Raw genomic sequence first — 25,872 nt, forward strand, 5'->3', positions numbered from 1 at the left:
TATTTCTAAAACCATTAACCTTCAAATGCTTTTTTTCTCCTGCTGATTCATGATGTGGACTAGCATCTCTGAATGAATCATTTTTCATTAGTACATGTTTTACTTGCCCTAGGTTCCATGCCAAAAGCTGATCTCAATTTTTGCCCTCCCTATCCCTTTAGTGCTGAAAGAATTTAAATTCCCTCCTTATAATGATGCATGCAGTCAGCTCATTTGTTTTTCTTTGAAAGGTAAATGAAGCCAGTAGCTATAAAGACTTATAAGAACCAAATCTCATTCCAAATGTTAAAGATCTGATTCCTTATCTGCCTGAAGTTCATAAAGAACATCCTTGGCCTAAGGCTGTGTTAATGGATGAAAGATAAGACATTCCTGGCAGAGATTTGAAGTGTGATAGTCAGGATTTCCTCAGTAGTCACCCCTGCTGCATTTGCTGTGATATTGATGTGGTATGTGGTGGAGATCGCTTATAGACAAACTAGCCATTACTTCTATAAGTGGCAAAATGCATTCTTTTGTGTCTTCTTTCTGCCCTTCCCTACTCTCCACCTTCTCTACCCAACATGGTTTAGAAATTACCTTAAAGGGATTGAAGACATGAAGACAGTATTCACAGCAGCAATACCTATTTTTTGTAGAGTTTGGCTATTTTTGTCTCTGTCTTACTTTTAAATTTGTATGGTAATATGGGTTGAATGTGTCACCCAACTTACCTTTAGTAGAGACTTAAATACCAATTAATATGTAGACGTTTGTAGATGGAGTTTTTGGTAAATACTAGGGTGATTTAAGGTTGTCAGGATGTAGCCCCCATGTTGCAACTGGTTTCCTGCTAAGAAGAAAAGAGACCTTACTTGGCACACACATTTCTCACCATGCAATTCCCGTTGTCAAATAAAGCTGTAAAAGCATCACACTCACAAACTCCTGAGACTTCACAAGTCAAATAAACTTTGATTCATTACAAGTCACCTAGTCTCAAATACTTAGTTACAGCAACAATTTTTACAGCAACAGTTTTTACGTCAGCCATCCCAGAATAATTCCAACACCCAATCTCATCTCTCCTTTAATCCATGTCTTTCTGATTAATCATGGTCAGGAAGCTCCTGTTAGTCAAATCTGTGTAGTTTTTATTCATAAACCGAGTCAATTCTCTGCTCTCAACTTTGATAACTGCTCTCTGATTCACATCTAATAATCTGACCTTGCGTTAACTCTGACTCTGGAAAAATTAAGACTTTGCAGTATACACACTGAGTTAGATTAAGTAGGTGACTTACTCAAATATCTGTCCAGCAATCAATGTGTTTATATGTGATCTAGTTCAGTTTTCTTCAACATCAAGGGATTGTGCAAGACCTATCTGCCTTTTCATTTGTATTACATTGTGGGTCAGCCAAAATAAAGAAAATTCCACACCTCTATTTTCAGACACAGTTTAAGATTCAAAGTCTAGCAATACTTTCAGTCACCCTACAATTCCAGTATTGGTGCTTTTACCTGCCTGTTGCACTCTTAAGTTTTGCAATGTTTCATTTCCTGTGTTGACTTAAGCCACAACAGTAGAACAGCCAAAGAACAACGAGATAAAGATAGTGTTTGGGTAGAAAAGAAAAGAGAGAGAGAGAGAGAGAGAAAGAAAGACCAGAAGTTATATGAAAATTTAGTTTTATCTCTTTTCTAGAGAAGGCTTTACTAGCTTTAAATTCTTTTCTCAACATTATTTTATTTTATGTGTATGAATGTTTTGCCTGCATGTATATATGTATGCTAAATGCATGTAACACCCACAGAGGCCCAAGGGGGCATCAGAACCACTGAAACTAGAGTTACAAGCCACCACATGGGTACTGGGAACTGAACCTACGTCTTTTGCAAGAGCACCAAGTGTTTTTAACCACTGAGCCTCATCTTCAAATTCTGACTTCAACTAATGGGTCCTAATCAGGATTCATTTTCTGTCTCCCCAAAAGACGGCATACCTTTTGGGTTCAACCGTCGCATATGTCAAAAAATAACATGTCTGCAGTATATGTTGTTCGAATGGATTATGTATATGTCTCAGCTAATAATGATACCATAGTCAGTAAATATCAATTAGGATAGTTTAATGGTGTTACTGAAGTCATCTATCTATTAAATGACTTTAAAAAAAATCTAGTTTTTAAAATTACTAAATTTCCTACTGTTATTGTGGAGTTCTATATTATTCCTTTTAATTCTGTCAATTTTTAAATGTATTTTGAGGCTTTATTATTGAGCACATATCATTATCATTATCAAATCTTCCTGATAAATGTATTTTTTAATCATTGTTACATACACATCTGTCTTAGTTACTGTTCTATTACTGTAGATCAAGGCATTCTTACAAAAAAAATTGTTCAATTGGAGGCTTACCCACAGTCTCAGAGGGTTAGTTTATTATCACCATGGCAGGAAGTAGACAGGCATGGTGCTGGAGCAATAGCTAAGAACTTTACATTCTGATTGGGGGTTGGGAGGTGAGGGTACTATTAAGCTTGGCATGAGCCACTAACTGGGGTCTAATCATTCAAACATGAATCTATAGGGGTCATCCTCATTCAAATCACCACAATTGGCGTGCCCGATTTTATGTAACAAAAACTAGTGGACATAACGAAACAACTAGATCCAAATACTCTTACAGTGATTTCAACAACCTACTCTCATCAATAGATGAATTTTCCAAATTAAAAAAAAAATCAGCAAAGGAGCTTCTGAGTTAAACTAAACAGTAGTTAGGGAATTTTGAGAGTGAATATGTTCAAAACAATATATGTTTGTATGAAACTTATAACACATAACACTAAAATAAAGTGAAAGCCTGAACAATAGGTCGAATGGACAAGAAAACACGCCTACATTTGCAGCATGTTCTGCTCAGTAGCAGTGGAATAGGAATATACATTCTTCACATCAGCTCTCTGAACTTCCTCTAAAACAGATTACATTTTAATCCATAAAACAAGTCTTGGCAGATGCAAAAAAAAAAAAAAAAAAAGAGAGGGCAATAAGTTCTTGAATCTTATCAGATCATAATGGCATAAAATTACAAATCAGTAACAAGAGAAACTAAAAAAAAAAAAAAAAGCTATTCAAACACAGAGATTGAACAATATATAAGTCCAAATGATCAGTTAGTCATTGAAAGCGTTCAGGAGGAAATTTAGAAAGTGATCTATAGATTCAGTACAATTTTAATCAAAATATCAATGACATTTTTTCACACAACTAAAAAGAAAAATCACTTAAAAATCTATATGGAAACACAAAAGTTTCTGAAACAGCCAAAGCAATCTTAAACAGAAAGAGCAGGGTTAGGAGTATCACAGTGCCAATTTCAAATTGTATTTCATAGCTATAGTAATGAAATCATGTGGTCTTGACACAAAGCAGACAAAGTAGATGAACAGAATAGGTTGCAATGAACAGAAATAAGCCCATGACTACAGTCCTCTGATTTTTTGACAAAGATGGCAAAAACATGGGAGAAAAGACAATCTCTTCAACGATGTTGCTTTAAAGAGTATTTGCATGTAGAATACTAAACCAAACCCCCATATGCCATCCTGTGTTAAAGTTGATTTTAAATGGATCAGTGTTAATCTAAGTCCTGAATCTTTGAAACTACTATGGGGAAACTAGAGGAAATGCTTCGAGTTCTAGGTATAAGGTGATGGTTTTCTAAGTATAACTATGGTAACTCATGAAATAAGAGCAAGTAATCACAGATAGGATAAATGTCAAACTAAAATCTTCTGTATAGCAGAGGGTATAATTGGCCAAATGAATAGTCAGCCTGTAGAATGAAAAAAATTTGACAAAGACACCTGAAACATGATTTAATGTCTAGAACCTTTAAAGAACCCGAAACACCAAATACTACAAATTATCCAGCCAGTGAATAGATTAATAAATTAAGTAGACAGCTCTCAAAAGAGAAATACAAATAAAAACAGGCATTTGAAGAAGCATTCAACATCTTTACTCAGGCTTTGAGATTCCATCTTACCCCAGGCAGAATGACTATCATCAAGAAAAACAACAAACTCTGCTTAGCTTACAGGGGGAAAAAAATCACCCTCTTACACTCTTAGTGGGAGTGTAAACTAGTATAGCCACTATGGAAATCAGAATAGAGGTTTCTCAAAAAACAAAAATAGAAGTACTGAATACCAAATGACACAACCATAACATCCCTGAATGTGCATCCAAAAGAATCTAAGTCAGCATACGATAGTGGTAACATGTTTATTGAGGCACTATTCACAGTGGCTAACTTATACAACCAGTCAACTAACTACCAGTAGATGAATGGATAAAGAAAGTGCACATATACATAAAGGAGAATAACATTTGTCCTTTTCAGGAAAATGGATAGAACTGGAGATCATCATGTTAAGCAAAATAGGCCAGACTAAGAAAGATAAATAGCACATTTTCTCTTTCATGTGGAATCTAAATTAGAAAAGCCAAAGAAAGAAAACATGAAAGTCAAAGGGGAGTATTTGCAAAGAGAAAGGGATGAGCAGCAGTATCAGGGGGACAAGAGAGGATCATGAAGGGTGAATATGATTATAGTATGACATATATGCTAGAAAATGTCTTAATAAAACCCTTTGTTTTGTATACTTATACTAATTGAAAAGGAAAATATATTGACAAATATGAACAACTATCATTTTTTTGTTGTTTTGCACTTTCTTTTAGAACCCTATCACATTTGTTCCCTTCCCATAAGCACCTGTGGTGACCCATGAAGATGGTTTGCTACTCTATTCACCCACACAACCCTACAAAATCATGCAAACCAAGAAGTTTGAATCTTTGTGTTCACTTTAAGAACATCTGTGAAACTGCCCAGGCCATTGAGGGTAGGCATATCCGAAAAGCTGCCAAATGTCTGAAGACCATTAGAAATTCCTTTTAGATGCATGTGTGCAGTTCAGGCAGTATAATGGCAGGGACAGTAGGTGCATCCAGGTCAAACAGTGGGGCTGGACACGGGGTCAGTGGCCTAAACAGGGTGCTGGAATTTTGCTGCACATGCTTCAAAAATGCAGATAGTAATGCTGTGGTGAAGGGTTTAGCTGTAGATTCTCTAGTCATTGAACATACCCAGGCGACCAAAGCACCAAAGGTAGCCCTGAATTAAAAAAGCTAATGACTGGATGGATTAACCTGTACATGTGTTCCCACTGCCACACTGAGGTGATGCTCACTGAGCATCAACAAATTGTTGCAAAGAGGATGTTTCACAGGAGAAAAAGATACCTCAGAAGAAACCGAAGGTACAAAAACTTACAGCACAGGGATAAATTCAGCATGAAACAAAGGCAGATGAAAGTAAAAAGGTAAACCCTACCACGTTTAATATTGCAAAGTATCTAAAACCAGTTAGGGATTTGTTATGAAACCAGCAATGCTGTCTATGCATAACTGAAGGATCAATCAGTCTGGTTGCTGTCAATGCATTATGTATTCCCTGGTCTAATGGGGAGTGTATGGAGGTCACTCAGTTGGCTTTTGCTGGAACTGGGACTATCAAACCTCTCCGTGACTTAAAAACAAAACTGTAACTGGAGTTACAGATGGCTGAGGATTGTCCTGGATCCTCTGGAAGAGCAACCAGTGCTTAGAGGTGCTAAGCCATCTGTCTCCAGCCTCTCTTGGACTCTTCAGCTCTCACTTTCCACTCCGAGGCCCAGACTTTCCCAGCTCAAATGCAGGCACTTTGGACTAGATGTCTGTCATCCTCCAGTTATTTGCTTCCACAAGTCAGGAAATAGGAAACACAACCTTGGGGCCACTGGCTTAGGCATGCAGTGATTTCACTGCTCCTGGAGCTCAGCCACTCATTCAAAGATGAGCAAAATCCCCCTAGGCTCTGGCAGGATTCTAGTTTTCTTTGTTTTTCATCTCATAGCTTTAACAGTGAGCTCCTTTGATAAAGAGGCTATTTCCTTCCAGGTTTAGAAGGTAGAAGATACATAGCTTCCCTACACAATTCAAAAAGTCTGCTTTGTCTCATAGTGTACAGCCACCCTTTCTCTTTTGGTTACAATTTGCATGGAGCATTGTTGTTATTACGCCTTCCTTTTTTCATAGTTTTTGATATAAAATGAATCTCTTAGACAGCATATACTTGGGTAATGCTTTTCCATCCTTTCTGTCAGGCTGTCTTTGAGAACATAAGCTAAAGTGCTACAATGGCAATAATGACTTTGCCTTTGCCATGCTGCTTGTTTTCCATATGCCTCCTTCTTGCCTCTCAATCCTGCATTATCTTTGCGTATAGTTGACTTTTGGGGCAGGGAACTATTGAGTTAACTATGTTTGCTTTTAGTACGTGCACAACTTGTTTTGACCAAGTCCACCCCATTTCCAGCCCTTATCCATTCCCTCCACTTCTCCCAACTTCACGGCTCTCTCTCTCTTCCTCTCTCTCTCTCTCTCTCTCTCTCTCTCATTTTGAACTCACTGAGTACACTTAGTGATGCTAGTGTGTGCAGGGACGTAGGCCCATCTACTGGAGTCCCACGGAGGCTAGAACTCTGATGACAACTCGTTCTCCCTCCCCCCAGCAGCCATCAGTTGTCAATACCTTCTTGATGTTCTGACCTCTGGAAACGATTTGCATGGCACACCCAGTTGAAGCAAAGGAGTAAGGTACCAATTGTAAGCAATGGAGGTCAGCAAAGGGCAGGGCCTGGAGAAGTGGGGTGAGGTCTGGAGAAAAGGGGTGAATAAAGCAAGGACAAGTCTGGACTGCAGCTTAATTTGCAAGAATGGAATCTATCTTAGTCAAATTTCAGCTAACCCAACACCCCTTCATGATAAAAGTCCCGGAGAATCTAGGGATTTAGACTACATATCTCAACATAATAAAGGCATTATTAAAACAACAACAACAACCCACAGTCAACGTGCTAAATGTAGAAAAACTCAAAGCATTTCTGAAGATTCAGGAACAAGACAAGAATATTTACTTTCTGCACTTCTGTTCAAAATAGTGTTTATAGTCTTTTATAGTCTTATCTAGAGGAATAAGACAAGAGAGAGATGAAGGGAACACAAATGGGGAAAGAAGTCAAAGTCTACTTATTTGAAAATGATATGATTTTTTTACATAAAGACTAAAGACTCCACCAGAAAATTCCTACAGCTGATCAACATATTCAGCAAAGTATAATACAGAACTAACATTAGTCAATCAGAAACTTCCCCATATACCAAGAAAAAATAAACCAAAAAAGAAATCAGGGAAACAATCTCATTAAAAATAGCCTCAGAGGGAGGAGAGGGAGTAGGAACTGGGATTGGTATGTAAAATGAGAAAAGATTGTTTTTGAAATAAAAAAAAAATGGCCTCAGAAATATGTGTAATGAATTGAAAGATGTGAAAGACTTGTACAAAGAAAAATTTTAAGACAACGAAGACATTAAAGAAGACAACAGAAGATGAAAAGAATACCTATACTCATGAATTGGTGGTATCAATATTGTACAGATCCAGTGCAATACCCACCAAAATCCCAACTCATTTTTCACAGACTTTTTTAGATTTAAAATTTGTATGGAAACATAACATTAAGATATTCAAAACTGTTCTGAACAATAAAAACACTATGTGGAGGTATCACGATCCCTGATTCCGGGTTATATTGCAAAGTTTTAGTGATAAAACCAGCATGTTCTTGCATAAAGATACATTGATCAATGTAACAGAATTGCAGACTCACATAAAAACCCACACTCATACGGCCTCCTGATTTTTGGCAGCCCAAATGTTGACACTGGAGAAAAGGCAGAATCTCCAACAAATGGCAGTAGGCAGACTGGACAGTTATCTGTAGAAGAATAAAACTTGATCTTTGTTTCCTACCATGAACAAAATTTATAGTTCAAGGACCTTGTCTTAGTTATGGTTTTATTGCTGTAAAAAGACACCATGACCATAGCAACTCTTATAAAGGAAAACATTTAATTGGGGCTGGCTTACAGTCCATTATCATTATGGCAGGAATCATGGTGGCATACAGGCAGACATGGTGCTGGAGAAGGAGCTTGGAGTTCCACATCTTGATCTGCAGGCGACAGTAAGAGACTGTGAGCCACTAGACTTGGCTTGAGCATAGGAGACCTCAAAGCCCACCCCCTAGTGATGCTCTTCCTCCAACAAGGCTATATCTCCAATAACATCACTCTTTATGAGCCTACGGGGGCCAATTTTATTCAAACTACCAAAGACTTCAACATATGACACAATAGCTTAAATATATTAAAAGGGAAAGCAGGAGATATACTTCAACACATAGGTCAGGGAAGGAATTTGGGAGTAGGACCCCAGTTATAAAGGCAACAATTGACAAATGGAAAGTCATAAAACAAAAAGTTTCTGTACTGCAAGTAACAGTAGAAGTCCAGGAAATAGAGTTCTAAGTGGAAAAAAGTCTTCACCAGCTATACATCTGACAGGGGATATATATATATATATATATAATCAACAGCAAAACTGAACAGTAAGAAAATAGCCCAAATAAAATTTAGCATGTACAGACAAGGGGGCACATGCCTTTAGTTCTAGCACTCAGGAGACAGAGGCAGGTGGGTCTCAGTGAGTTTGACTACTATACAACAAGTTCCAGGACAGCCAAAGGCTACATGGTGAGACATGCAAATGGCTGAGAAATAATCCTTAAAATGCTTATCATCAGGAAAACGGCAACTAAAACCACTGTGAGATTCATCTTACTCCAATCAGAATTTCTAAGGTTAAAAAACCAGGTGGGCTATGGGGAAATGAGTCGGCAGATGGGCGGTGCTACTTGCATGAGGTGTGTGGTTCTGCACAATCTTCAGTAGCAGGGGAGGCAGTAAATGTATAAAAGGAAGACATTACCTTGGCTTACAGTTTTGAAGCCTGTAGCTCATGATCACTTGGCCCCATTACTTTCAAATCTGTGATGAAACAGCGTGTCTAAAAAGAAAGCAACTCTACTCTTCTCATGGCCAGGGAGCAGAAGAGAGAGGGAACAAGGGACAGGGTTCCCCAAATCTTTTTCAAACATGTAGTTCCACTGATCCAAAGGAGCCCACTTCAGGATCCACCTCACCAAGGCCCACCACCTCCCAACAGCACCAGAGGTTAGCAATCAAGCCTTTAACATGGGGGCTTTCAGTGGGATGGATAACAGTACCGTCTTTAAAATTCTTTCAAAAAATCTTGAGAAGTCTTTTGACTACTCTGAAACAATTATATGGCCATTTCTGGACTAATGTGATCAACTTTTTCAGTTCAATAGAGTAGGCAGAATTCCCCAAAGGAATAAATGGGCAAAAGTATCCTTTCCACATTCACTGCAAATCCTGCATTGCACTTGTTTTTAGTTCTCCGCCTGTTGTACTTCATAATGACCTCGAGGGTGAGGCATTTACCATATTAACTTTATACCTACCCATCCAAGGACATCATCTGGCATAGAAGAGGCCTTCAACAATACTTGTTGAGGAAAGAAATGAGCAAACAAACTGCAGCAATGAATTTCAAGGAAAGTATGTTAGGAAGCTGTGAATATGTCTAAATAACAGATGACATCGATAGAAGTGGATCTCATGATCGCTAAGTAGCTGTAGGCTTGGACATTTTCCATAGTTCTGGTGTAGGTAGGAACTTAATGGAATATGCCCAGTTCAGGATACAAAAGTGTGCAAATGTGTTGCATAGGCAAGCAACTGCCTTTGACAGGTAGTTCTCAAACAGTCTATTGTAGTTGTTTAATCATCTTGAAATTTGTGAGAAGCCATATTTGAAAATGTGGTTCAAGATGCTCTGTAGAAATCCAAATTACTATCAGAGAAATCAGTTGACCTGACACAAATGACGATGGACAATTTAGGCTTAATGGCTAAAGAACTGTAAAATAATTTCTTAGACAGGGTTCAGTTTTATCAAATCAGAAGCTTGGAGAGGATGACATAATTTAGTATGGGAATTCTACCAAGAAAAGATAAGAATTAAAACTAAAATGAGTAATGTTCAAAGTTGACTTCTTTGAGGGAAAGTGATAAAATTGCCAAGAAGGAAGGGGTGGGGACTACGTTAAGAAATGCTGTATTGGTGTTTAACTGTGCATCGAGGAATGGGGTGTATTCTGTTTGGAACAAGCCTCAGGATCATATTTAAAGAAAGATGCCAGGCAGGGGCAATCATTATTACCTACCTTAAGAGGAAATCTTTGTTTAAGAGGTGAACAGTATAAAAAAAGAATGTCATGAAATGATAGTGGTAACATGAAAAATTTTCTTCAAGTGGTTCAGTCTACACTCAAATTTTGAAAAAAAAAAACATGTCTATAAGATATAGTCTATCCCCATGTTTCTTAAACTAATATAACCTCTGACCCAATTCTCAGCTACTTGATCTATTTTAAAGATTAAACAAGATGTACTGATCCTATTTATGTACTAGATGTTAACAAGGTCCTACATGATATGAGGGCAAAAGAATCCTATTGTAGTCATTTTGCATTCCTAGCACTAGTAGAGTTCACAACCCACAGCGGGTACTCTATGCCCATTGAAGGAAAGATCTCTCAACTTATGGAGCTTTACAATTTTCAAAGTAGTTTTAGACACATGATTTCATACAATCCCATAATAGCCCTTTCATGTCTTTATAATGCATCTATCAGAATAGATTCAAAAGGAGAAATGACTTCGAAGTTACAAGAAATTTGAAGGCAAATCTTCCTTATTAGCTAATTCAGTCTATTGGCAATGTCTTAATAATGGAGTGTGTTTTGTGTGAGTGTGTGATGCATGTGTGTCTATATGCATATGTATTCCTATGTGTGAATGCAGATGTATATGTAAAACAGTACTCATATGGAGGTCAGATGGCAAGTGTCCGTCTTCACATTCCACCTCATCTGAGACAGGACTTGTTAGTTTTCTGTCATCTAGGCCAGGATCTAGAACAGAATTCTTGTTCTGCCTCCTGTCTCCCTGTAGGAGTGTGCTGGACTCATTGATATTTATGGTATGCATTCATTTCTGAAGTTTCAAGTTGAAATCCTGACATGTGTCCAGCCCTTTATCCACTGTGTCATCTCCAATCCTCTGTAATGGAGTATGTTTTAAGTCACCACAGACCCAGAGAAACAGAAATAGTAGGGGCATCAGTGGGTTTGTCCTTCCGGTTCCACAACTCCTTTGTTTGATTTGAGACAAGTTCACACTCTGTATCTCGGGCCAGCATCAAACTCACAGTGATCCTCCCACAACAACCTCTTGAGTGCTCATAGTGCAGGCGTGCCAGCACAAAATGCTTGCTTTAAAAATGCGTGCTTTAAAAAAAAAGATTTTATTTCAATATTTTGAGAGAGGGTCTCAATATGTAGACCTGGCTCACCTAGAATTCACTATGTAGTCCGAGCTAGCCTCAAACTCGCAGAAATCCTCTTGGTGTGCCTCCTCAGGTGCTGAAATTAAAGGCATACACCACCATGTCTCGCACACCAAGACTCTTTTGAGAAACTAAATGCAGGAATTCATATACACATATTTCTGTCACTCCAGTCACTGGGGTGGAAAGTGAGGTCGTTCTAGCCAATAATGGCACCCTGCTCACAATGCTTGTCTGACCTGAGGTTATGGTCAGTGCTTTTCTGGGACTTTTTTAACTTATAAGAGAAAGAAATTGACCTTTGAAGCTACAGATCTTCAAAGTGTGTATAGGTGGGTCTGCTCGTGGCCATGGCGAGACTATCCTTAGGAGAAAAATGAAGGAAGCCAGTTGAAAGAAAGTTCATAGACTGACTATTTCTAGTTGGTTAGACTCACTCCAGATATGTTCAGCCATGTGAAATTGCTACTTTAGGTGGGTAAAAATGGCTAAATACAATTTTATCTAATCTCAACATAAAAAAAAAAAACAAATGAAGAGATCACTTATCAGTCTTATCAAAACTCTAGAGATTTTCTTCCTGATCTTGTCTTGAGACAAATGGGAAAACAGAATCCTGGGATGTCACAGCACTAGACGGACTGGCAATGTAGCCCATTGGTAGAGCACCCAGCTAGCTGGCACAAGACCCTGGGTTCTATCTCCAGTGCTGAAAGGACAAGGCCTTGCTCAGTGTCAATGCTAATGGCATACAGTGCAGGGTTTCTGATGGTCAATTTAGGATTCTCTCTAGCAAGCATAATAACTAAAGTTGAATATTGGTCATTTTCAAATTTTATATCCAGGTGTTTTCCATTGATGGTTTTGTCTCTAGTTTTCATTGTTTTCCCTACTGACAAATATCTGTTATAACTCAAAGTACAAACTCATTATGTTCTGGGAAAATAATTTCCAGGTTGAAAAGTATAACCATTAAATTTTAAACTAAAAGCAAATATTCTGAGAGAAGTTTCACATTGCCACTGTGATAACAAGGTTCACAAAGCAAAATTCTAACTATGTGTTGGCCCTTCCTTTTAATTAGATTTTCCAAGAGAACTTTACAAACTTGGGCTGGAGAGATGGCTAAGCAGTTAAGAGCAGTTGCTGCTTCTTTGGTGGATATGAGCTCTGTTCCCAGAACCATATCAGATGGCTCAGCTCCCCTTAAACTCCAGCTCCAGGCAATCCATGCCTTCTTCTGACCTCTGTGGGCACTGGACACACACACACTCTCTCTCCCTTCCCCACCCCCCCTCTCTCTCTCTCTCTCACACACACACATACACACACACACAATCACACATATGCATAAATAAAGTTTTAAGAAAAAAACTTTGCAGACCCCATAGTGTGTAACAAGCATCCAGAGCTGCTTTTTGTTTTTTATTCCCCTCCTTTCCCTCCTCCGTTTTGAACCACGACTTTTGTCTCTATAGCGTAGGCTGCCGACCTTGAAGCTGACCTCAGCCTCACTTGCAGTAGGATCACAGGCACACCAGCACCCCCACTTTGGGGTTGCTTGTGAAACATGCGTACTCCCGACCCCTATGGCAGAGTACTGACTCAAACTCTTCAGGGATGGTCCATGTCTCTGCATCCTAGAGAGCTTACTGGATGTCCTCATTTGCAGGCAACCTGCCTCATAGTGAAAAGCATGAGTAAACATCCCAGGAAAATATCACTGGATGCCATAGTTGCCAGTGGGCCTTCATGGTTCAGAGTGGAAGCCAGTTTAGAACCAAAGTTTCCCACAAAGGCTGATTCATCAACTTTCATTGTTTAGCCTGTTACCTACAAGTGTACCTCCTACACAAACCTTTGCCCTTGAAACAAAAATATTTCTAATGAACTTCAAACCTCAAATATCTTCAACTCATGCCATTATTGTTTTCCCTGAGTCTACTTTTCTTTCTATACTATTTCAGTTAATGCTCCAATAAGGTACAGGTTTGATACAGCCATAAAATTCAGCCGCATCTTCATTTCCATGTTTTTTCTCTTCTAATTAGTCTCCTAATTAAATGAAACCCATGTGAAGAATCTTACAGAGATTAGTTTCCTTATAATGCTCATATTATTGCCTTAGGGGTCTCCCTTAGATGCTCATCATCATCTATTCTAGGCTTTTGAAATAACCTCTGTATGCATTTTCTCTCTGTTGCTGTGATAAAACACAGACCTAAAGCAACTTGGAAAGGAATGGGTTTATTTCATCTTAACATTCCCAGGCAACAATTCATCACCAAGGGAAATCTGGGCAGGAAATCAAAGCAGGAACAGAGGCAGGCATCTCTGTTTACAGTTTGATTCTAATAGCTTGCTCAGCTTTGCTGCTTATGCAACTTAAGACCACCTGCATAGGGATGGTACTGCTCACAGTAGAGTGGGTCCTCTGACTTCAACCATCAGTCAAGAAAATATCCCACATGTCTACAAGCCAGTCTTCTAAAGACAGGTCCTCAGTTGAGGGTCCCTTTTTATATGATTCTAGTTTGGGTCAAGCTGATAAAGACTGACTAGCACAACCCTCTAAAAGCTTGACCTGCCTCTCATCTCAAGCCTTCTGTCTTTCACCTCTCACACTGCCACTTCATGATAGCCAGCTTTCTATTATTGCCAATCAAGTTCTTAAGAGGAAAGGCTTGTTGTGATCCCCACCCTGGGAGGTTTGGCCTGTTTGCTTCACCCAATTGCTATTGGGCCTGTGGTAAGGCAATGCCTCATGATGGGAGCATATGGCAGAGCACACTTCGTGTTGGCTACAAGCCAAAAGAGACTAACACCCACAATCCTCTTCAAGAACATGTCTCCAGTATTTTAAAGCTCCCCTCCCACTATGTGTTGCTTCTCAAAGGTTCGACCACCTTTCACTTTGCCAAGATAAGAACTAAAATCTTTAATACATGGAGCTATGAGTCATATTCCAGATCTAAACCGTTGCATCCTACCTCAGGCTCCCAAGGTTTCATGTGGGTCTTGCAATGCAAAAAGAATTAAGTATATCCTTAAACATATCCAAATTCTCAACTGTTCCAATATTGTTGGGGGAGAAAAGCCAAGTAGAAAGTCTCCTTTGATACTCAAGGAAAACCATTCGTTGTGAGCACCTGGGAATGTAAAAAGGAGTTACATCCATCTGAGATACAGTGGCTCAAGATAAGAAATCCTACTCCAGAAGCAAGGAAAACAGTGAGAATCAAATGAAAGCAAGAGAAAAACCTAGCAGGAAAAAAGAACAAAACAAAACAACAACAACAACCAAAAAAAAAAAAAAAAAAAAAAAAAACAACATTAAATCTTAATACTCCATGTCTGGCATCTGGGGCACACTCTGGCCTTGGGGAAAGCTATGACTCTGATCCTTAAGGCTGCAGCCATGATCCGAACTATCCAGTCCTGGAAGCATATTTCTCATGTATAAATCAGACTTTACCATCCCTCAAATACCTCTGAATACCCCTCAAAGTCCAGTTTCTTTGCATGACACACTGTAATTTTTCAAGTTCCAAGGGCTATATTCTAGTTATACCATCAAAAAGCACAAATTTTTAAATGAAGCATGGCAAAATTGATTCTGTTATAATACTTAGCACTGTCATTCCTAATCCATTTCGGGGCGCAGGGTTGAGAAGGGTCTTTCTATCTGTCTATCCTGGAGCTGACTGTGTAGACCAGGCTGACCACAAATCACAGAGATCCTCTTCTACTTGTGTCTCCTCAGTGCTGGGATTAAATGTGTACAGCATCATGCCGAGTTCATTCTTATTTTTCTAAGATATATTTTTAAGTTGTGTGTTTATGTGTGTGGAAGTATGTGAATATATGCACAGGAGAGAGGTCAGATTCCCTGGATCTGGAGTTATAGGCAATGTGAGCTAGCCAACATATGTGCTGGGACACAAATTAGCGTCCTCTGCAAGAACAGTACATATGTGCAGGTACCTATGGAGACCAGAAGTGGCCATTGGGTCCTATAGAGGTGTAGTTATAGGTGGTTGTGAGCCACTCGATGTGGATGCTGGAAACTAAGCTCCGGACTTGGTTATGACAGTGCTTTTAACCACTGAGTCACCCCTCTATTCCTTTGATCCATTCTTTCTAATTTTTTTTCCTTTGGTGTTTGGAGACAGGATTTCTCTGTGTAGTCCTGGCTGTCCTGGAGCTCTAGTTGCAGACCAGGCTGTCCTCGAACTCACTGACATCCATCTGCCTCTACCTCCCAAGTTTAATCCATTCTTAGTGCTGTTTTTATTTTTCATTCCCTAAGCAGCTTTGCTAATCTTGAAAAGAATTTGTCTTGATTCCAAATGTCTTTAAGTGAACTTATTTCCCCACATAAGCATCAGTTTGAAAATTCTGGAGGCTTATTTCTCAGCTGTGTAGCCTCTTCATGCTGGTCCCATGAGCTGGTTAAGAGACAACTTAACACAGTCTCAACAACATCTTGCCTTCTTTCCAGATTGCTTTTCCTTGTCTGTTCTTTACAAGACACTGTAAGACATGGCTATAAACAGTGGATATTTCCCAGTTACAAACACATCAGAGCCCTCTGCCACTATGCACTGAAAAGTAACATTCTAATCTTGCCCAGCTATTCATCAGCTGCACTACAAAGTCCTTTGTTCTGCATTTGGGGGTCAGATGAATTCCTTCATTTTCTTGGCAGTGTTTATCTATAAAAGTAGCCCGAGTGGCTGGAGTGATGACTTTGTAGTTCAGAGTTCTTCTGGCTCTTCCCAGAGAACCTGAGTTCTCCTACAACGCCAGCTCCACGGGCTCTGATGCACTCATGTGGCCTCCATGGGTGCACACATATGGCACCCACCCACATAGACCCCACACATGGAGACAAATAAAAATAACCTTAGGTGTCCGTTGTCAATAGTCATAAAATCTGGAAGCATGTTTCAAATTGTAGTAACTTCTACTTTCAGAGGAGGAAATTGGACATCGTCACAGTCAATTAATTTTAGTGCTTGATAAGCCTGCTTCTGCCACTGCCGGGTGGCAGGACACAGGATGAACCCGATTCATTTTTGTTTTTCCCCACTGGTGTTCAGTGTCATGGCTATTGTTGGCCACTTCCCTCTTATCCATTCAGTAACTCCATCTTCTAATCTTTTTTAAAGAAACAAAACAAAATACTGTCTTCATCTTCATGATCCTCATGATGCCTAGGTTTGATGCCCCCGCATTTCTCCTAAAGTGGTAGCTGTCAGACTTGGAAGATGTCATGGTGGAGTTTTCCTAACATAGAAACAAACAGGGGAACGCTCCTTGTGGTCATTATGCTCTGGTGCTCAGTTTCCCTGGCCAGAAAAGCTTCCTGGCTCCTTCGTGGTCCTCTGGCTGTGCACATTGTCCTCAGAGTCTAGGTGGCTTGAGTGGCTGCAAGCCCTCCTATAGTTTTCTCTTGGTAATTAGTTTGCTGTTGTTTGGGGTCATTGCTGTCACCACTCAAGGCAGTGTTACTTGTTTCTAACATTTCTCTGGTAGTCTGAGGTCATGTTAAATTCCCCAGCTGCTTGATGGTTAATGGTTACCGTGGCCAGACAGGTCTGAGAGTGTCACTTCTATCCTCTTGTCTAGGTCATCCAGGAGTACTACAACACCAGGGCCATGACCATTTACCTTTGCTTCATAAACATCTGTAAGAAAATCAAAGGGAGAAATTTTCACCCAAATACAAACGAACTACAAACATCTCAACCCTCCGAGGGGGGGGAATCTTAAGAAGAAAGGTAGGGCCATACAAAGAGAAATAGAGCACCAGTGAGTTGAGAAAAAGGTTCCCATAGCTTTTGTAGCAGAGGCTTAGCATTCATCTTGGTGTTAGAGTGTGTGAGCCAATCAATAACACTGGCAACCGGAGCCTGTGTACCAGGAGAGGCCCCGCTGTTAGCCACAGCCACTCTGTGACTTCTGACTTTTGAAACATTCAAAATCTCAAATGGTTACCATACCGCTACGAAAGAAACACTGACAGACTGCACTGAGCATGTGGCCAGGCTGCATAGCTTCTTGTAGGTATGGGGGTTGGGGGTGGGGTGGGGTGAGTCTAGTCTTATTTTATGAAAAAACAAAACAAAACAAAACAAAAAACTTTGTTCATTAATTTATAACCATTGTGATCTACATGTGATTGTTCATTTAAAGCCAATAAGCATTTAGCACTTGTTATTTTTATTTTAAGACAGAGTTCCATTATCTAGTCCTTGGCTGGTCTCCATCTCTATTCCTATGTAGGTCAGGTTGTCCTTGAACTCAGAGACCTTCCTGCCTTTGCCTCCTGAGTTTTTTAAAGACTTATACTACCACACCCAGCCTCTTTCCCTTCCTCTTCCCTCTCTTCCCCTCCCCTCCCTCTCTTCTTCTTTAACAGGGTTGCACTTTATAACTCCAAGAAGACTCAAAATCCCTATGTGTAGCCCAGGCAGGCCTTGTATTTGCAGCAATCCTCCTGCCTCTTGCTCCTGAGTGTTGAGACAACAGGTGTGCCCCTATACTAACATTTGACTTTTAAAATTTAAATTTGGACACAAGCTTCACTGAAGTTAATTGTAGGATATGCATTATCATCACTCAGCTCCTTTTCTTTTAAGAGAGAAAAACTGAAGCTTATAGTACACTGGACAATCCAAAATGAGTGATTGATTTTTTTTATTTTAAGTAGCTTGGTTTTTCTCCATTACTTAAAAAATGATAGAAAGCAAATATTCTAGGTGACAATCTCTCTTGAGGCTGTTATATATCAACCATTCTCTGAACATAACATTTGACACACAGCTTAACTTTCATTTGATGTCACAGGTTCAGAAGAACAGGGAGAGTCATGAGTGTACCATGGAAACTCGGCTTCTGCCATTTCACAGCTGTGCACTCTGGGCAAGATGATAAATCTCTCTGGGCCTTGGATGACATTCAACCTAAACTACTGTCTCTGCCAGATTGTTCAAAATACACGAGGGAGAAAACTCAGAGCCTGGATTATACACTATTAAAAATAGCAACATTGCTGCAAATGAGTTTGTTATTCAAACAAGAAAGAGAAGTAACACCACATGCATGCCATGTTTGACCTCTTTTGATATTCATAATAACCCCATGCTTTGTTATATTATTCCATAATTCCTGTTGGCCATTATTCCAATTTCACACTGAGACATGAAAGTCAAGAAAAGTGAAATAACTTGCTCTCGGGAGCAACGATGAAACGAGTAGGCCATTTTGCAAAGGGAGAACCAGGGTCTAGAGGATCTGCTCCCATGTGTTCACAGAGTGGGTGAACTGAGACACAGACGCAGCTTTTTCTCTGTGACTTTTCGGGTGAAATTTCTCTTTGCTGGCATGCCTTTCCATTCTAGGTATCAATTAAAGGGACATTTGACTACACATTTGTTAGAATTCCTAGAGTATCAATTTCAAGAGTGTGGCAGTTATTATAGTTGCTTTTAAGGTATCTGTTATTTAGTTTGGAGGCCATATTTTTTGTTTTGTTTTACTTTTATCATGGTTTGTTATTTACTTAGAATCTCATCAAGCCTAGGCTGACCTTGAACTCAGCATCTGCTGAGCATCCCAAGTTCTGTGGCTAGAGATGTGCACCATCACATCTTCCTTAGAAGAGCTCTTTTCTGAAGATACACTCTGGGATACTGATGAACAAAGGGTTATAATGCCCAGAATTTGTTTCTAAGATAACTAGAGGTGAATGGGATTCCATGTAGTTTTAGGGTATTGAGGAAATAAGGTTCATAAGAAAAAATATATTTTGAATGTGGGAGTTAACATTTTCTTTTAAAGCCCTTTGATTCCAAAGCTGTGTCTTAGTTAGGGTTTCTATAGCTGTGAAAAGACATCAGGGCCACAGCAACTCTTATAAAGAAACACTTAATGGCTTGCTTATAGTTTCAGAGGTTTAGCCCATTATCATCATGATGAGGTGTAATGAGATACTTTAGCTGCTTCTGTGGCACTGACCATGCCCATTGGGGGTGGAGCCAGGGGTGGAAGTGACCTGTGGAACTAGGTCTGAGGAGGAGCCCAACACTCTCTTGCTGGCTGGACTCGGAGAGGAGAGTATCCAGTTGGAACCTGCTGGTGTTCATCTGTCTAGGTTGTAAGTTATTTCTCCCTGAATAAACATCTGTTCTGCCTAATTGTTTATCCCGATCCTTATTAAACCACGATAAAGGGGAACATGGTGGTGTGCAGGCAGTCATGGTGCTGATGCTGAGAGTTCTACATCTTGTAGGCAACAGGAAGTCAACTGGAACACCGGGCAGTATCCTGAGCATAGGAAGCCTCAAAGACCTCCCCTACAGTGACACACTTCCTCCAGTAAGGCCACACCCACTCCAACAAAACCACACCTCCTAATAGTGCCACTCCCTATGAAATCACGGGGGCCAATTACACTCAAACTACTACCCTGTGTGTGATCAGGTGGGAACTCAAAACACCACCACTGGCAAGGCTGGTACTGGGTTTTATCTGCATGGAATAAGTATTTGAAAGCCACTTCTTGGGACACTTACTTCCTATCTTTTGCATCTGAGTGTGCTTGCCCTTTGGGTGGTACTGTAGTAACTCTGGCCTTTCTCACTACTTCCTGGCAGGATTCAGATTCATACAGTTCCCTTATTTTGTAGGTATAGACACTGAAACCACAGCCGAAGCCTCTGAATTGCTATTGATGCTCTATGGCCTAATTTGCTGAGCCTGGTGGTGATTTCCAGTATTCCAATGGCCACTGATGGATGTGTTCTCTGTAGGTGATTAGCCCTCACCACCCTCACAGAATTACCCTTTACTGAGATTTCTCCTGGTTTTCCAACCTGCGTTGGAAGTCTTTCACTTACTGAAGGCATCATGAGGTTAGTGTGGGGTGAGTTTCAGGGCTATTACCCTTGCTTTCTGGGCTTCTTCCACAGCTTCGGCTATACTGTGGATTGATTCAATGTTCTTGTGCCTGGAGAGGTGACTCACTGCATCAAGTGCTTGATGTACAACCATCAGGATGTGAGTTTGGATTCCCCAGCTCCTACATAAAAGCCAGGTATCTCAGAGAGTGCAACTCTAGTCCCGGGAGTAGGCCAGAGATAGGAGAATTCCTGGGGTGTTCTGGCCAGCCAGTCTAGCTGAAACAGTGAGCTCCAGGTTCTATGAGAGACTCTGTCTCAAAAAACTAAGGTGGAGAGAAAGAAAGGAAGTAGTCCAATGTTGACCTATTGGCTTCCTTGAGTGCACAGAAAAGAAGGAAGGGAGGGAGAACGGGAAGAAGGGAGGGAAGAAAATACTTTATTTTACTACCTGTGAAGAAAACTGGAATTGTTCTGAGTTTATACTGCTGATTTATGATAGAAACTTTATACTTTCCATGTCTAAGTGCAGTCCTAAGGGTCCTTTCATCTCAGTAAGCCTTAAGCTTATAGGCATCAATATACAGACTGTGACGTTATTTTTATTATATTTTTTCTACAAGAGATTTTCATATCCTTCCAAAATCCTGATAAACAATAAAATGGGGGCTGTAAGGAAATAAATGAGTAAAATCAGAAATAAATTCAAACCAAACTCAAAACTTTGCAGAGTGAAAAAAAAAAAAAAAATTAAACTTAGTTGCTCCATCTAGTGGCAAACCATTATTTGATTTCATGTTAAAGATTTTATTTCAAATTTTGTTCTGCTATGTAGCAAAAAATGTATTTAATTGACTTATCCTGTCCCTTAATTGAACAGAAAATTACTCCTGTGTAAAACAGAAATGTCACCACTTAATGAATTTAAACAGACTTTAAGGATGTGTTTGTACAAACTCAAATTTCAAATAAGTGTTTCCTGCCTGAGTGTAGGAACAAGCAGCAAAGTGATATCAATAGTGTGTGCTCGTGTGTGTGTGTGTGTGTGTGTGTGTGTGTGTGTGCTGTATACCTTTACATGTCATCCTGAAAACAAAGCAAAGCTTGGGGCTGTCCCACATAACAGGAAAGAGATGCTAACTGATAAATCAGACTTGCATTTTTTTTTTTAAACTTAGACCTAAATAAGATCTGGAAAAAGGTTCAGCATTTCATATTAAATATCTGCCACAGAAAGATACTTACAAATGAAGATCACCCACTTAACCAAATATGCAAATGGTTATAGGTAAGCATAGACTGTAGGCCAGCCAGGCTACTTGAGACTGGATAGCACCTTTTAGCTGTGACCTGTGTGTCTTAGGTACTCCCATACCTGAGGGGTTGCATTAGGCACTACCTGAAGGACAGTTGGAACTGACACAGAATGGCTTCTCCATCAAGTTTCCTAAAGTCAACACTGACTTTGTTGTTTGTGCCTTTTGTGGGGGATAATTGAACTATAGAAGTCAGGTATCCATTTGGAAATTACTGGAACTCTCTTGCTTCCCTGTTCTGGAAAGGATTCTTGAAGAGCAAACTGAGGACAACGTCATTTGCATGGTCAGTCACTCATTCCCCAAATCCAGTTTCCTGCGTTTCTGAGAACAGAGAAATGTGCTTGCCCCTGAGCATGCCGCAGCTCGACTTGCTTCCTCCACAAAGCCTCAAAGCCATGCTGAGGTTTTAGTGTCTCCTGACAGCAAAGCTTTGTCGGAAAAACTGGAAAGACAGCTTCCCGAGTCTAGTTTTGTAAGCGTGGGTGTTCTGGGTGATCCCTGTTGGACCACAGTGTTCATAGTCCCTTGGGGGGGGGGGGTGTCTCTGCCACAAAAATAACTTTCCTTTCTGGCATCTGGTTACAGATTCTTGTAACCGTGTCTCAAAGTACTTGAGTCTATAGACTACAGTGCCTTGTTCTAAAACTAGTCCCACTAATAGTTGACTAGTATTGGGAAGATCCTGGCCTCTCCTGAACTCTTGTTTATTTCTTTGCAGAAGAGAAATCTGACCATCCGAGTCATGTTTTGTCCTGTAAGTAAAATGAACTAATGAGTGTCGGGAATTTGTAATAGTATCTGTTGTGTAGTAAGTGTTAGGGATGGCTGTGCTAACAGTGTGGATCCTAAGTGTTAGGGTTAGCTGTGCTAACAGTGTGGATCCTAAGTGTTAGGGTTAGCTGTGCTAACAGTGTGGATCCTAAGTGTTAGGGATGGCTGTGCTAACAGTGTGGATCCTAAGTGTTAGGGATGGCTGTGCTAACAGTGTGGATCCTAAGTGTTAGGGTTAGCTGTGCTAACAGTGTGGATCCTAAGTGTTAGGGTTAGCTATGCTAACAGTGTGGATCCTAAGTGTTAGGGATGGCTGTGCTAACAGTGTGGATCCTAAGTGTTAGGGTTAGCTGTGCTAACAGTGTGGATCCTAAGTGTTAGGGTTAGCTGTGCTAACAGTGTGGATCCTAAGTGTTAAGGATGGCTGTGCTAACAGTGTGGATCCTAAGTGTTCTGGGGAACATGAACTGCCAGATCCAAGTTTACCAAAATGTAAGGAAGAGCCGGCTTCTTCCCTGCTCACCTCTCAATGGCTTTTACTAAACATTGTTTTCATGCCCTGGTTTTGAATTTTCTTTACCTCTTCCAAGTCACTTACTTCCATTTTTTTTCCTCTTAGATGGCATCATCTGCTTCTGAAACTTACCTCCTCACTTTTTAGCAGGGAATTCTGTGAGGACATGAACTGTGTTGATTCTGTGTAGGCTGGCCTGCCTTGAACTCATGATCATCCTGCCCCATTGTCCTGAGTGGGGAGAGTATAGGCATGCACTCTCAGACCTGGACTGTTTATTTATTTTTCTGATGCTGTACACAGAACTAGGTCCATAGTAGGTGCTTGATAGATCATGTATGCATAGAACACATGAAAATTTCAACTTTCACTCACATCTGAAGACTGATTGCCTTAGGAAAAAACATATAATATTTATTTTCATTTACTTATCAGTGTTATTAAATTTTAGATTTTTATTTGTAATATGATATCATGTAGTGCCGTTAACACATTTTGTTGTTGTTTTGTTGAAACAAGATCTTGCTGTGCCGTTCAGGCTAGTCTCTCATCTAAATCCTTTTCTTTTAGCCTCCCAAATGCTGAGCTCACAGGGAAATGCAATATACCGACTTTCTGTCAGTTTCTTAACTTATTTAAAAACTGACAAAAATTATATACATTTACCCAGGCATTAGTGGCACAAACCTTTAATCCCAGCACTCAGGAGGCAGAGGCACATGGATCTTTGTGAGTTCAGGCCCAGCCTGGTCTACTGAGAGAGTGCCAGTCAGATACCAAAGCAACACAGAGAAACCATGTCTCAACAAAACAAAACAAAACAAAAAACCACCACCAACAACAAAACAAAACAAAAACAAACAAACAAAAACCCCTGGGGTTAGATAAAAACTGAATGATCAGAGAAGTAAAGGACCAGACACCGTCACCTCTTACCTTTCTGACTCCTCAGACTGAAAAGGCCAAGTTCCTGTCTATGCCCCACCTTATTACTTCCTCTCTCCACCCATCATGCTTTGTCAAAACACAAAGAAAATATCACAACACTATTTGCCATTTATAATGCGTTATTTAAACACATGTATAACTGATGGGATTGCTAAAATTTAGCTGGCCAAACACACAAATATTGCCAACAGCATGTATCTTTTGTTTTGGGGAAACAACTCCTAAAACCTACTCTCATGGTAATTTCAATAACATACTACATTGCTGCTGACTGTAGCTACTCCGTGATTAAGTTTTTTGAACTTACCCTTCCATCTATCAGAAAATTTGGATCCTTGGAGCAGTTTTGGACCCCTACTCCTGAACCTCTAGCTCCTGATTCTGGTCTCTTCTTCTTTTAAAAAATATTTTATTTCCTTATTATGTATACAGTGTTCTATCTGCATATTTATTTGCAGGCCAGAAGGCACCATATCTCTTTGTAGATGGTTGTAAGCCACCACTTGGTTGCTGGGAATTGAACTCAGGTCCTCTGGAAGAGCAACCAGTGCTCTTAACCTCTGAGCCATCTCTCCAGCCCTGGTCTCTTCTTTCAGGAGTTCAACTTTTTAGATTCCTCATGTGAGACCATGTGGTATATCTCCTTAACATAATGTTCCCAGATTCATCAATGTTGTTTCAAGTAACAGGACTTCCCTGTTTTTAAGGACCAACTCTTTGCTGAACTTATCCAGTGCAGGTAGGAGGGTGCACATAGAGGATATAAAGATTAGCCAAGTTGTGTCCTTGTGAAAAGGTTCTGAACTATATTTAAAGGACACAGGTCCTACTTGCCTTGAAGTCGGGCATGTATACTGTTCTGCTGAAGTGTTAGCTTGTTCAGTGTGGTCCGTGTAAAGGACTCCAAGGAAGGCCAGTCAGCAAAACACACCCAATACTGCCCAATACTGGTATTTGAAGAGCAATGGGAAAGCTCTAGTGTAACACCAAAAATAAAAACGCAGAGACTGAAATTGGGGTTCAAACTGAAGATCAGAAAAACAAAGCAGCCGAGCTCTTACCTCTACCAAGCTGAAATGGCAATCCTGTCTCCATGAGTCCTCAGAGGAAATGCTCCATGAATTCTCAGAGGAAAAATGTTCTAAGTTCCTGTCCTCTCCCACCTTACTTATATTCCTTCCTCCACCCAGCCATATCACTCCTGCCTCCACCTCCCTAAAGCCGGGATTAAAGTCATAAGCTCTGTGACTCTTCAGACTGATCACTCTCGTGTAGTCCAGGAAGGCCTTGAACTCAAGAGATCTATCTGCCTCTGCCTCCTGAGTCCTGGTATTAAAGGTGTATACCATCACTGCCTGACTTCTATAGCTGCTTAGTGTGGCTGGTGGAATTAAAGGTGTGTATCACCAATTCCTGGCTCTATGGTTGTGGCTAGCTTTGCATTTTGATCTCCAAAATCATAAACAATATATCACCCTACTCTAGTAGTATTTGTAACCCCTGAATTCCAAGCCTAAACATTACATGTTGCCTCAAGATGTAAAAAGACTCCTGTACAGGTTACACAAAACCTTGGGCACCTCTTACCTATTTACTAAAACCAACCAACACTGGGTTATATGAGCTGGAGCTAAGCCCAAGGCTCAACAACATGAGTACAGGTGAAGTACAAAGAGTTGTCACCAGCGCAGGAGTATGTGCTTGACACCAGGGGCCTCCTCATCTTCTCCATTAGTGATGAGATTGCTGTACAAAACTATTCTTTTTCTTCTTTTTGATATTGTGCTTTGGCTGGGAGCCGGGACTCATAACCCTTACCACTGATAAATTCAAACAAATGTTTGCCTTCAATCTTTCTCTGCCTCTTTAGAGTTCCTAAAATAGCATTTTTAGTCTAACTTTCTGTGGGGAAAAAAAAAAAAAAAAGCAGCTGGGCACCGTAATTCTTTTGTTTAGGTGAGACATTGAATTAAAATAACCAAG

This window comes from Phodopus roborovskii, unplaced genomic scaffold, assembly GCF_943737965.1.
Source record: "Phodopus roborovskii unplaced genomic scaffold, PHOROB, whole genome shotgun sequence".
NCBI lineage: Eukaryota > Metazoa > Chordata > Mammalia > Rodentia > Cricetidae > Phodopus > Phodopus roborovskii.